The sequence below is a fragment of the Camelus dromedarius genome, chromosome 10, assembly GCF_036321535.1.
Source record: "Camelus dromedarius isolate mCamDro1 chromosome 10, mCamDro1.pat, whole genome shotgun sequence".
NCBI classification, from domain to species: Eukaryota; Metazoa; Chordata; class Mammalia; order Artiodactyla; family Camelidae; genus Camelus; species Camelus dromedarius.
Genome location: NC_087445.1, coordinates 1,454,181 through 1,466,713, shown reverse-complemented (window position 1 = coordinate 1,466,713; position 12,533 = coordinate 1,454,181).

Sequence of the window (12,533 nt, the reverse complement as noted above, 5' to 3'; positions counted from 1 at the left end):
TGTCCATGTTTAAAGTCTTTGTAATCTAGTAAGTCTGGTATCTGGGCTTCCACAGGGACAATTTTTGTCATTTTTTCCCCTTTAAATAGGTGACACAATTTTTTTTTTTGCATACTTTATGATATTTTTTGTTGTTGTTGAAAACTAAACATTTGAATGTTATAATATGGTGACTTTGAGGATTAGATTCTTCTTCTTCCATGGCATTTGCTGTTTTGTTTGGTTTTGACTGTTGAAGGATATAGCTTTAGTAGCATATTTAGTTAGTGACTTTCCCAAAGTATTTTTGCAAAGACTTTAATCCTTGTCATGTGTAGTTACTGGACTCTTTGTTCTTTTATCTCATGTCCAGCTAATATTTTGACAGATTTCATTGCATGCCTTTCATTGCAAGGAAAAGAATGAAAAAATACAAACACAAACAATAAACAACAAAACCAAACACCTTTCCCAGTCTTTGAAGAATGTCTCTGCACTGGGGCACATTAACACTTAGGCAGATTTGCACTGAGCCTCAGGATTCCCTCAACATGAAAGCTTAGGGTCTTCATATGCCCTTTCTGAACACGTATCTTGTCCTGGGCATGTGTCAGGCTGTCTAAAATTCTCTATATCCCTGTTGCTTTTGAGTACTCTAAGTTCCCAAAGAATCAAGAATATTTCCCAACTTCTTCCTCTCAGGCTTTAGGTGATCTATTATTTGTCGCAACCATGGTCTTTTGCCTGAGGCTTCTTGGTTTGCCTTGCAGCATTTTTGAGCAATGCTCACCAGTTTTCTGGCCTGAGGTCTGAGTTAGGTGAAACAGAGATCAAAGCCTTTCATCAGTCCTTCAGGTGGCTCCCAGACAGCTTAGAACAGACACACACAATGACTTTCAAATAAGGTCTTTTCTACTCCTACAGAACAAGGGAACCAGGATCTCACACTGAATTTGGGCTACTGCCACTTGAAGATGACCACTGCACCAGGCAGGGAGTGGGCCAAGGGCAGGTAAAAATGCCATGAAGTTTCCTACTGTTTTTCAAGTTGCTGTGGTCTTGATTCATTGTTCATTTGGTTGCTGTAAATTTTTGACTATTTTCCAGAGTTTTGATAGTTTTTGCTTGTTTTTTGATGTTTCTGTGGAAGGACAGAAGTTTAGAGCTCATTTGCACCATGTTGCTGATGTCATTCTGCTCAAGTATTCTTAATCTTTAAATGTGTATATATATCAAGTCCTACCCTTGATGACTTTCCATCTTTCTTGCCCCTAGGAGCACAATGATCTAGTAGCCATTCCTGTTGTCCTCCTTGGTGCTAGGGAGCCCGGTGTCATAGCAGAGTCTGGATTCACAACAGTTCCTCAGCCTCACTTCTTCAGTGAGGAAATGTCTTCTGCATTCTCCCTGGGGAGCACAGTAAACTGGAGGGGTTTTTGGACCTCGTAGAGAGCTGTTCTAGCATACCAACGTATCAGAGTATTTGATCCTACCTGCATCACTCTGCCAAAACAGTTTTAGCACCTCCATTTAATTTGATTTTTTTCAAGCTTCCAGGTGCCATCCCAATAGTGTGTTAAGACTAGTTTCCGGTGTTCTGCCTGGTCCTATCTTACTCAGTTTAGGTTGCCACAATTAAATACCACAGGTGGGGGGCCTTAAACAACATAAGTTTATTTCTTACTATTCTAGAGGCTGCAAACTCCAAGATCAAGGTGTTGGCAAATTTAGTGTCTGATGAGAACCTGCCTCCTGGCTGACAGATGGTGCCTTCTCTCTACATGCTCACATGGCCTTTCCTTGGTGCATGTGTGAGGTCGTGGCTCTTCCTTTTCTTATAGGGGCATGAATCCTTTCATGAGGATCCCACCTTCATGACCTCATCTAAGCTTAATCACTTTCCAAAGGGCCCACCTCGAGACACCATCACATTGGGTGGTAAGGCTTCAACACATGAATATTCAGGGGACTCAAACAACAGGGTAGGGGGTAAATCCTCAGTTACAGGAAAGTACCCTTGTATGAACACCTCCCCCCACCACAGCCCTCTATTCTGCATCCTGGACCCTCAGTCTAGCATCCTCAAGGTTACCCCCAGGTATATTCCCTCAGTTTGTGATGGATCACGTTAACCAGGTCCCCCACCTTGTTTGGTGAGTATTTCTCTCCTCTGTTGGCAGGTCCTTCTCTCCTGGGTCACACTGCGACATGACTACTACTTTTTATTTTACATCCAAGAGGGAAAGGGGGAGAGGATCTTGTGAAGGGCATTCCCCTGAGGGGAATATCTGCGTGGTTTTTAAGCGAGGCTGCTACTCTCCAGCAAGGGGCGGGGCCACTCTTCCTTGCATGCAGATCAAGGGATCTGGGGTTTGCTGTCGTGGCACACGTTCACCAAGATAACCTTATCCCAGGTGTGATCAAAATCCTGGCCTCTCAAAGGAGTCCACACCCCAATCCCTGGACACCCTGAATATGTCACTTTACATGGCCAAAGAGACTTTGCCGATGTGACGAGGCTACAGGCCTTAAACAGTGAGATCATCTAAGGTCCTCCACTTGGGCCGGTCTGTTCATTGGTGTCCTTAAAAGCAGAGAATCTCTCCTAACTGGTGTCTGAGGTGTGGCTGAAGAGGAAGTGAGAGAGTTGATCTCCTCTCTCAAAAGGGACTTGATCCCCCATTGTTCGAGGGGTCACCTGGAAAGAAAGCATAAGAAGGAACATGGGCAGCTTCTAGGAACAAAGACCGGCCCCCATGCAACAGCCAGCAGAGAAACGGGACCTCATTCCTAGGGGACAAGGAAAGGTATTCAGCTGTCAACCTGCATGAGTGTGGGAACAGACTGATGCTCAGTGGCTCTGGAAGTGGGTGCAGCCTGGCCGGCACCATGGCTTCAGCCTTGGAGAACCTGGGCAGGGGACCCCACTGGGTCTCGCTGACCCCGGACTTCTGAACTTCTGGTCCACACAAAGGTAAGGAAATGAATTTGTGTGTTTTGAGCTGCTCCGTTTGCGGCAGTCAGTGTTACGAGAACTATGGGAAATGAATTCAGCAGGCCTCAGGGCCCCACTGCTTCCCACTGAGGCTGTGACGAAGCTGTGAATTCAGGCCTCCTTGGAGATCAGCTCTTTACAGCCTTCTGTGCAGCTGCAGGGGACGGGGGCTCCCAACGCCATCGTGAGGCCTGGGTTCCGCCCCGCCCCAAGTCGGTGATTCCTTGATCTGAGCTCATCATTTCCAACCCACAGCTCATTGCTGGCAATTCACAGTCCTTCCACTTGAAACCACCTGCCACCCTCATCTCTTGAATGCTCAGTGTGCTGCTCAGCCCAGCTCCTGCCCTCCCCTGGGTTACCCCTACAAGCACCAGGCCCTTGTCCAGGGCAGACAGTGGCTATGCCACTGGGCCGGTCCCCTTGGGCTATTTGCCCCGTCCTTGGTGTCCTGAGCCATAAGCAAGCCCCACGGAGCCCCGGGTCCAGGCCCCGGTCTGGGACTCTCAGAGGAGGGGAGGTGGGCCACAGGGGGCAGGTGGGGCCAGGAGGAGGCGTTCCCTTCCCCGCCCTGCAGGCAGTCAGGGCAGGGCTCCCCAGTAGCTACCCATAATGTGCAACGGACACTGGAGCCCTGGCCTCAGCCCTCCCCACTGCCGAGCCAGGGACAGGGTGGGGGCTCCCAGGGCAGGCCCCAGAGGCCTTCGCTCCCAGAGCAGGGACTCCTGGCGGGAATGTGTGGACAGGAACTCAGGCTGGAAGCCTTCCTTGCTGCACAGATCAAATCCTCCCTCATACAGCCAAGTGGGAAACTTCCAGAAGGCCCAGGAAACTCAAGCCCTGAGTGATTCTCTCAAGCCCCACTTTGACAGTGTTTTGCAGGTTTGTGACTTTTGTACATAAACTGTGGTTGTTACTGCCATCTGGGCAAGCTAACCAGAGCCTTCGGTTTGCAGGGACCTGCCAGCATGGGCTGGGTTTGACTGCTCTGTTTCTGCCCCAGAGGCCCACTCTGCTGTGTATGGTGATGCTTTCTGTCTAGGATTTATTGCTTGAGCACACGCTGTTTTGTGCATGAGAGTTTTTAATTTGGGTTTTCACTTTTTTTTGCTCAGCCCTGCATTTTGAAAGTTGATCCATGCCTCTTATTGTCGCCTGGCCCTCCAAGTAGGGAAGGTCACCTTCCTTTCCCCTGGCCACCTTCGGCTCCCTCTGGTTTCAACAAATCTCTCCTCATACCCCTTCCTTGGCCCCTCTGGGACCTGTGTGAAATGAGAACACTTTTAAAAGTGACAGAGGTCCTTGGTGCCCTGGCCAGCTCAGAACAGAGGCCCAGGCAGAGAATCCGAAGTCCTTTGGCTTTGGAGTAACTGCAGCCAGGCCCCTGGGTAAAAGTTTGAGACAAATGTGGGTCTGGGAATGAAAACCCATAGGGCTGGTGTGATAAAGTTGGTGATGAGAACACACACGCATAATACACACATGTATACACATATATTCATAGACACACAGATACACACATACATGCACACATAACACAATACATAGACACATGTACACACACACACACGGATCATTCTCATGGTCACCATTGTCTTCCCCATCCACGTCCATTGCACATGCCTGTGCCAGGCATTCCATCAGCTTCATCTGACTGGGGTCCCTGAAACAAATGTAGGGGAATTTATGACCATCTTACTGATGAGAAGCTGAGGTCCCATGAGGACCAATGCTCAAGGCGATGGCCTGGCCTCAGAGAGGGTTCTGTCTGGGGGTCATGAGCAGCTGGTGCTGCATTACAGATTCCCTGAAGGGACCCTTGGTTTGGGGTATCACAGGAACACCCCCACTGTCTGAAGAGGAGGTTGATGTAGGATCCAGGTGGGAGGTCAGAGGTCGGAGGTCAGGGTGGGGAAAAATGGCCTCTGGAAGGGAAGGGTGTCTGCAGGAACTTCTCCGTGGCCAAAAGCACTTTGGAGGCCAGGTGGGAGGCCAGGGATCCTCAGGGAACCCCCTGGAGAGGCAGCACCCAAGGTCTGCTGGTGCCTGAGCAGTAAGGGATGAGGGACAGGGGATAAGGGATGGGAGCTCCGGGGTCTGGACCCTTTAGGAAGTCACTTTAAGGTCCGCCTCCAGTGAGTGCTACAGGAAAATGGCCTTTTACTTTAAATTGCTTCAGTTTTCAACTTGCTTGATATTTGAGCAGCTCTAGGCCTGCTGAGGCCTTCTGTCTCCCTTCCTGCAGTAGCCCGGGGCTGGGCAATACCAGAGCCCAACCAGCAGGGTACGGCTCCCCTGAGGGGTGTGGGACATCCGAGGGTCAGAGGTGCCCATGGGAAGGGCCCTTGGGTGAAAGCACAGATCTCCAGCTCCCCCTCTGCCCCACGGCCGGGACTCTGGCTCCTGGATGGAACCGGGTCTACAACCCACTTACCCACACACAGACCCACCTCTCCCATCCGACCCTGACGCTCCCTCCCAGGGTCCTCCCCTCCCAGGGTCCCCCACCACCACCGCCCAGCTCCCAGCCCCCCTGCACTCTCCCAGCCTGCTCCTGCCTCCCCATCTGGGCACCTCCGCCTGGGTCCATGGCAGGGAGTCAGTGTGGGAATGGGGCTGACAGGCTGAGCCCCATCAGGCAAGATCTCTGCTCTCAGGACCCATGTTCAGCTCTGGGGACAGAAAATGACTCTAGAAATGAGGTGGGGTATTTTGAAAGAAACAAAGCAGGGGTCCCTGAGAAGGTGACATTTCAGGATAGACTCAGGGGAGGTGAGGCCAGGCAGCATCTTAGAGGTCAGAGCAGCAGGCAGTGGCCTGGGGACCACTGTGGGGTTGGCTTCTCTCTGAGAGACGGGGTCCAGGAGGGTCTAAGCCATGAGGGATGTTTGGACTTGGGCTAAGGCTCTGTTGGGGGGAGTGGGTCGTAAGGGTGGATAGAGTGGGACCCGAGGACAGATGGGGGATAACAGGTGAAGAAAGGGTGGAAGATGACCCCAAGATTTACGGCCTAGACAGGCAAGTCTGGGGGAAGATAATGGACTTGTACTACAGCCCTGTAGCATTTCACGGCATCCCCAATCCCTCTCCCTGACGCACGCTCTTACAGCCTGGATTCCAGCCCAGAATGCAGGGCCCTGGCGGGCGCGCGAACACTCACTCCTTGCTGGTGTGAAGATATGCCTGAGGCATGGGTGGTGAAAAGCGTGGTTTGCAGACAAGCAGGCAGGCGTGCTGCCGATGGTCTGAGGAGACGGATTCCACAGGACGAGGAAAGCCCTGGAGACATCCCGAGGGGAGCAGTGCTGCGTGTGTTTTCAAAAATTTTCACTGAGGAGCTGAAGCCTTTAATTCTGAATCACTTATTTATTTAGTTTAAGCAACAAATGAGCATTATCTCCTACTACCAATTTTTAAATGTAAAACATCTTTCAATGAATGAAGGAAGGGAGGCGCCAGATGACTCATCTCTGGGATCAGGTCCGGGCTGGTGGTCCCTGCTGGGGCTCTGGACATGCACTCTGGGGGGTGGATCAGTGAGACCCAGGCTTGACCAGACCAGGGCAGTTCCCGTCTTCACATAGACTGCTCCTCTGCCCTCTGCTCCTGTCCCTGTCTGCCCGTTTCCGCCTCTTAACCAGCCCTGCTCCCTGGACGTGTCTCCTCCATCCACACACGCTCTCTCATTTGTCCTCCTGTGGACAAGTGCTTCCGGAATCATATGGGATGGGAAGTGGGGCACAAAGGGTCAGGCGACAAGTTGGGGTCCAGTTCTGCCCCCACTCACCCTATTTGCCATAAGAGCCTTGGCGACAACAGGGCGAGGGTAAGAGGGGTGTACCACCAGGTGTGGGCTCTGTGCCCCTCTGGACCACACGCATGTGGTACAGTGCAGGAGTGTGGGCTCCAGGGCAAGGCCTGGCCCTGGCCCTGTGCCTTCTGGCTTCATGGTCCTGGGCCAGTTCGTGAACCTCTGTGTGCCTCAGTTTCCAAGCTTTGAAAATATGAGGTTACCAGCAACCAGCCTCTGATAGTCACATGACTGCAGGGAGGGACTGTGTGCCTGGGGTGCATGGCAGCTACTGGGGTGACGCGTGTCTCAGCCAATGTCAGGGCAAGTTCTTGTCCACGATGCTCCTGAGCCCTCCCAGTTGTTCCACATGAGCACCCCTGGAAATGGAAGGCCTCATGGGAGGGCTCACAGTGGTGTGGTCAGGCTGGGCCCTGGTGTCCAGGCCTGTGGTGGACCCTACCCCAGCCACTTCTCTCCTGAAGGCCCTGGAACCCTGGCCAGCAGTCTCACCTTTCTCTCCATTGATGGGGCTCTCCAAATTCTTCTGTCTGAGCTGACCCCCCCCCTCCCGTGCCCTGCCCCTTACCCAGGGCCCTTGGGACGCCCTTTCCACCCACGAGGCAGTGCCCATTCCCCACCCTCTACATCCCATGGCGTCCCACCCTCCCTGTCCTGCCCCCACCAGTCTAAGGGCCACCCCTGATTTCACTCTCTGTGCCTTTTGCTCCACGGTCCCTCTGTGCCTACTGTCTCCTTCCCAACTGCTTAGATGTCACCACCTCCATGCAGCCAACCCTGATTTCTTACTCCCGCCATAAGACAGTAGTCCTCCCTGTGGTCTTCCCAATATACTTTGTTCATCCTCCACTGCTGAAATCTTCCCCCACCCCAGGCTAGGGGGCCATGTCCAAACTCCTCCCACTGAGCTCCCAGGGCTGAGAAGGGAGGAATTGGGCCCACACTCTTCATAGGACATGTGTTTGGGGTAGGGCAGGGGAACCTCTCTCTGTGCAAGGGAGGAGGCAGAGTTGGAGGATGAGAGATGGGAAATGGACAAAGAGGGATAGAGATCAGAAGTCAGCATCGGACAGATAAGGAAAGAGAGGGACAAGGGGAGAGAGACAGGCAGTGAGAGAAGGAGAGCAGCATTAGAGAGACAGAAAGAGAATCAGACAAGAAAAGAAACAGAGAGAATGAGAGACAGAGTGGGAGGGAGGGAGGGAGAGGGAGTTGGAGGGGGGAGAGAGAGAGAGGGAGAGGGAGGGACAGGGAGGCCAGCACGGAGGTAAGACACCAGGAAACAGACTAAGAGAAAGGGACAGAGAGAAATCAACCAGCTAGAGCCACTCCCGCCCCGCCTGCCCACCTGCCTAGGAGAAGGAAGGGAAGCAGGGGGAGGGAGGGAGGGAGGGGGAGGAAGAGGGGGCGGCAGGGGGAGGAGGGGCCAGGCTCGGCTGTCTCCGGGGAACCCTGACCCCACCTCCGGCGGCCCAGCCGCTCACCTCCCAGCCACGCTCAGGTTTCAGGGCTTGGAGCTCACGCAGATTCAGTAACAAATGCATGTGCAACGCATTATGAAGAAAGCCTTAAAAAGCCCTCGTTTATCGCTGTTTACGTTACGTGATTGAGGGGAGAATTTGCCAAGACCAAAGGTTACTGCTGGTGTTTCTGTGACGAATATTACCTCGAACTAAAGCAATTAGCTTCAAGGAGACGAGCGCTGTCTTTGGGAGGGCGTTCAGCAGCCAGCCGGAGCGCGCCGCGGTGCGTTTCCACGCCGCGCGCGCGCATCTTCCGCTCGGCAGGGACTTTCCATCCGAGCTTGCCCTTGCTCCCCGGCCTCGCTGGGTCTGCGTTTCCCTTTCCTGGGAGTCAGAAGGGCGTGGATGGAACTCCTCGAGGCCCTCCTGGTTTTACTTCCTCTGGTTTTTGCTCCCTGAGCACAAGCCTGTAGCTTTGCCCCCCCCCCCCCCCCGCCGCTCCAGGCTGTTTCTGCTCACATGTGGCCTATAAAATCCCTTCTTGAGGCAATTATGGAAATTGCTTGAGTGGTAATTAGTGAAAGGTAATTAGCGAACTCTCCTTTCTTCCAAGGAGGACACATGACAAATCTGCCCTGCCTGGCTGTGGTCCTCTCCTCCACTTCCCAAGCCAGGCTGGGGGGTGGGGTGGGGGGTTGGTGGGAGAGTCCTGGGGCAGGGCCTTGTGCCTTCACACGTGACTGGTATGCCTCCGTTTCCCCATCTGTCAGCAGGGTGATGGGGTCGTGAGGAGGGAATGGAAAGTGTGCCCAACACTCGAACAGTTCCCGGCACGTAGGCGGCACCTGCAAACGTCATCACTGTTGTGCCCAGGAATCTGGGGGGACTGGCCAATGCAGCCCCAGGGAAGAAGGGAGCGAACTCTTCAATGAGGCAAGAGACACAGACACCCCGAAAGGGAAGGAAAAGAGACCAGAACCTGTTGGGGTGGGAGGGAGGCTCTGCCATCTGCTTCCCACCGCCTTTCCCCAGGCACCTTGCAAACCCATCACCTGAAGCCACACAGGTGCGGCTGTAGCCCCCATGACCTGCATCTATGGAGACATCAGCTCCCAGGGGGCACTGACAGCTGGACTGACCTTAAAGGCACAGGTGGCAACCGGGCGATTGGGCCCAACCCCACTCTGCCCCTTTGTTCTTTGTTGGCACTGAGCGGGGGCTCCTCATCAGAAGACAGGACTAAGCATATCCCTTCCTCCTATGGCTACAGAAAGACGGAGGCAGTCAGACCAGGCCCGGGGGGCCCACAGTGGTACAGAGCCGCCTGGGTTTGTGTGCTGATGGGGACCCGCCCCCACCCCGCCGCCAGCAAGCAACCTATCACTGCAGGATCTGCTGAGACAAAGCAGCACCCAAGTCGAATTTGAAGAAGGGTCTGGCCGGCCTGCCCTCCTCCCTCCAGTTGAACTCATGGCTCCTCCCTACAGAGGCCCTGGGACAGCCTAGCAGCCGCGCTCTTATCTTTTATACACTCTGTGGGCTGAGCATGGGACAAGCAAGACTGTCCCCAGCTGGCCCAGGAGCCTGAGTCAGCAAGCTGGGAGCAGCGGAACAGAGGTCACAGGGAAAGAGGAGTCCCGGCAGCTCTGTCCCAGCCTGAGCAACATCCATGATGTGGAAGGGATCTGCCCAGAGACAGTCACAGCAGAGGGAAGATAAAACCATGAGCCGGAAAGCCAGGGCTCGACTTCCAGTGGAGGCACAGGTCATATGGCCTAAGCAACAAGGGGGGCCACCAGGGCTCCCCAAATTGATCACTTATTCCTCCCTCCCATTATTACCCCATTTTATAGATGAGAAAAACTGAGGATCGGAGGGGATGGAACTGTGCATTCAAGGCTCGAATGGATGTTTGGCGAGTTGCTGGATGGAATTGGGCCTTGTTATAGTCACCCTGCATCCCCCCCAAGCACCTGGCACAGAGCACGGCGTGTCCTGGAGGTCCCGTTGGCACCTTCTCCCCTCCACCTGCAGGCCTCCATGACATCTCAGCTCCATCAGCCCAGAAATGGATGCAGGGGCACGCCTATCTGCACCATCCCCAACATCTCCTCTCTGACATTTTCTGAGACAGTGGACAGGAGCGCAGGAGGTGGGCATCCAGCCACCCAGCTGCCCAGCCCAGGAGGGGCACTTTCTACTGCTGGACAACCCCCCCCCAAGTGCTCTTGGACAGGGCCCAATCCTCAGCTGTTCCTCCATGTGCCCTTCCCTGGCAGCCTCGGCACTTTTGGCTCTTCCTTGCTCAGTGACCACAAGCCGCATAACCCGAGGATGCCCAGAGGGAACCGACAACCCATCACACCACTCTGCTTCCACCTCCAGAGAGACCAGCTAATTCCTCAAGGTCGCTGCTCACCCTCAGCATAAAGCGCCCATTCTTCCCCAGCGTGGGGCTGAGGTGGGAAAATATTTTCCAAAGGTCAGTTTTCCAATTATACTTAAAATTTGAAAGTTCATTTTTTTTTTTTTTTTGCCTCCCCTCGGTGCAGCCGTGTTCTGCTAATTTCATAAAGATACCATTTAGCTGAGGTAGGTGGGATTCTGGGCATCAGAACAGCTTCCCAACGTCAACAGCCAGCCGTAACCGTAACCACCGACTTCCCATCATTTGTGGGGGAAAAAAACGTTTCTCTCCCCAAAAATTATGGCCTGTAGGAACCAGACAACATCCCCATTGCCCGGCGGGAAATTACAGAGATTTTCTTATGTACTTAACTTTAAGCCACGTTTATAAAGCTCTGCTTGGTCTTAATGACTTGCTCATGGGCCGCTGGGGATGCAGGATGTTCGAGGCCGTCGCTTCGGCATGGGGTGATGCAGCTGAGCACCCGCGTCAGGGGACAGCACCCCTGGGGGTCTGGTGTGCAGCCCAACGGCTGAGAACCCCTGGGGCTTGGAGAGAGGTGGGCAGGGCCCGCTGAGGGCTTGGGTGTGAGTCTGAGAGGGGTCAGAGCAGGCCAATTGGACTGTCTTGGCTACACCCTTTGGTGGGAACTGGATGAGGGGTACACAGGCATCACACCTGGGACTCTTCCTCATGTGCCTCAGCTGACCCCAAAGGGAATCGGAAATCTGACCCTTCTCCTCAGCTCCACTCCATCTGACCCGCACACTCCATTCTCCTCCTAGTCAGACTGTGTCCTTCCCTCGTCCAAACCATTCAGACCCCATGTGGTTCAGAGCGAGGGCTCTCCTCCCTGAGGTCTGCCGATCTGTCCACCCTCTCCAGTCACTGTGTTCCAGCCACGTGGGCCTCACTGCAGCCCTTCACAGGGCCTCAGCCCCTCTCTCTAAGACAGGGGCACCAAAGTTGCCATGAGGATGAAATGAAGGGATGTAGTGATGGCTTCAGAAACTCCTGTGGGGGCAGATGGGGGGCTCAGGGGGCTGCATCTCACCAAGGATGGGAGGCCAGGCTTTTCCTGGACTGGGGAGAGGGCAACTGCAGGGCAGGATGGAGCCCCCACTCCTCCTGGGGTTCTCCTCCTTTATGCCAGTCTATCCGAGGTGCCTCATGGGATGAGGAGCCCACAAGCCTGGCACAACTAAGCTTAGGTGAGAAGAAAGAGAGGCAGCCAGCAAGAAGGCGGGAGCAGAGGCCCTTTCAGAGGACAAGCTGGAGATGGACCCGAGGTCAGGGGTGTAGGAGCAACAAGAGGCCTCTGTGCTGTGGGGACAAGGGAGGGCAAGGGGCAGGTGCAGTGAGGGGCTTGGGTGTGTAGATCCCACCCCTTACTAAAGGGGCCGACTGTGTCCCAGCAGGGGTGGGAGAGAGATTCTTGCCCAGTGAGGGGTAAGGCAGCGTCTCTGTTCCAGACAATGAGCCTGGTGGGGCCAGCAATGCCAAATTTTAGGAGAACGGGGTATCTAGCTTTTGATGTGAAATACTCAAATTTTCCAAGTTTGGCACCTATTTCATATTTTTACACATTGGACATGTCAAGCCACACCCGGTTTTGGGCCTCATCAGTTCCATCACCTCCTGTCCTTCCCCTCATCCCCATGCTCCAGCCACTTCTTGTGGTTTCTTGCTCCTGTCTCAGGGCCTTTGCAGATGTTTACTCTGCCCCTCTGCCCAGGACACCCCTCACCAACAATTGCATTGCCAGTTTCTTCTCTGTTCAGAGGGCTCTGACCATCTGTTATTCTGGTCCACTGTCCCATTTTGTTTTCTTCTCAGCCCTACCCTGACCTCACTTTAAATTATTCATCCATCCACTCA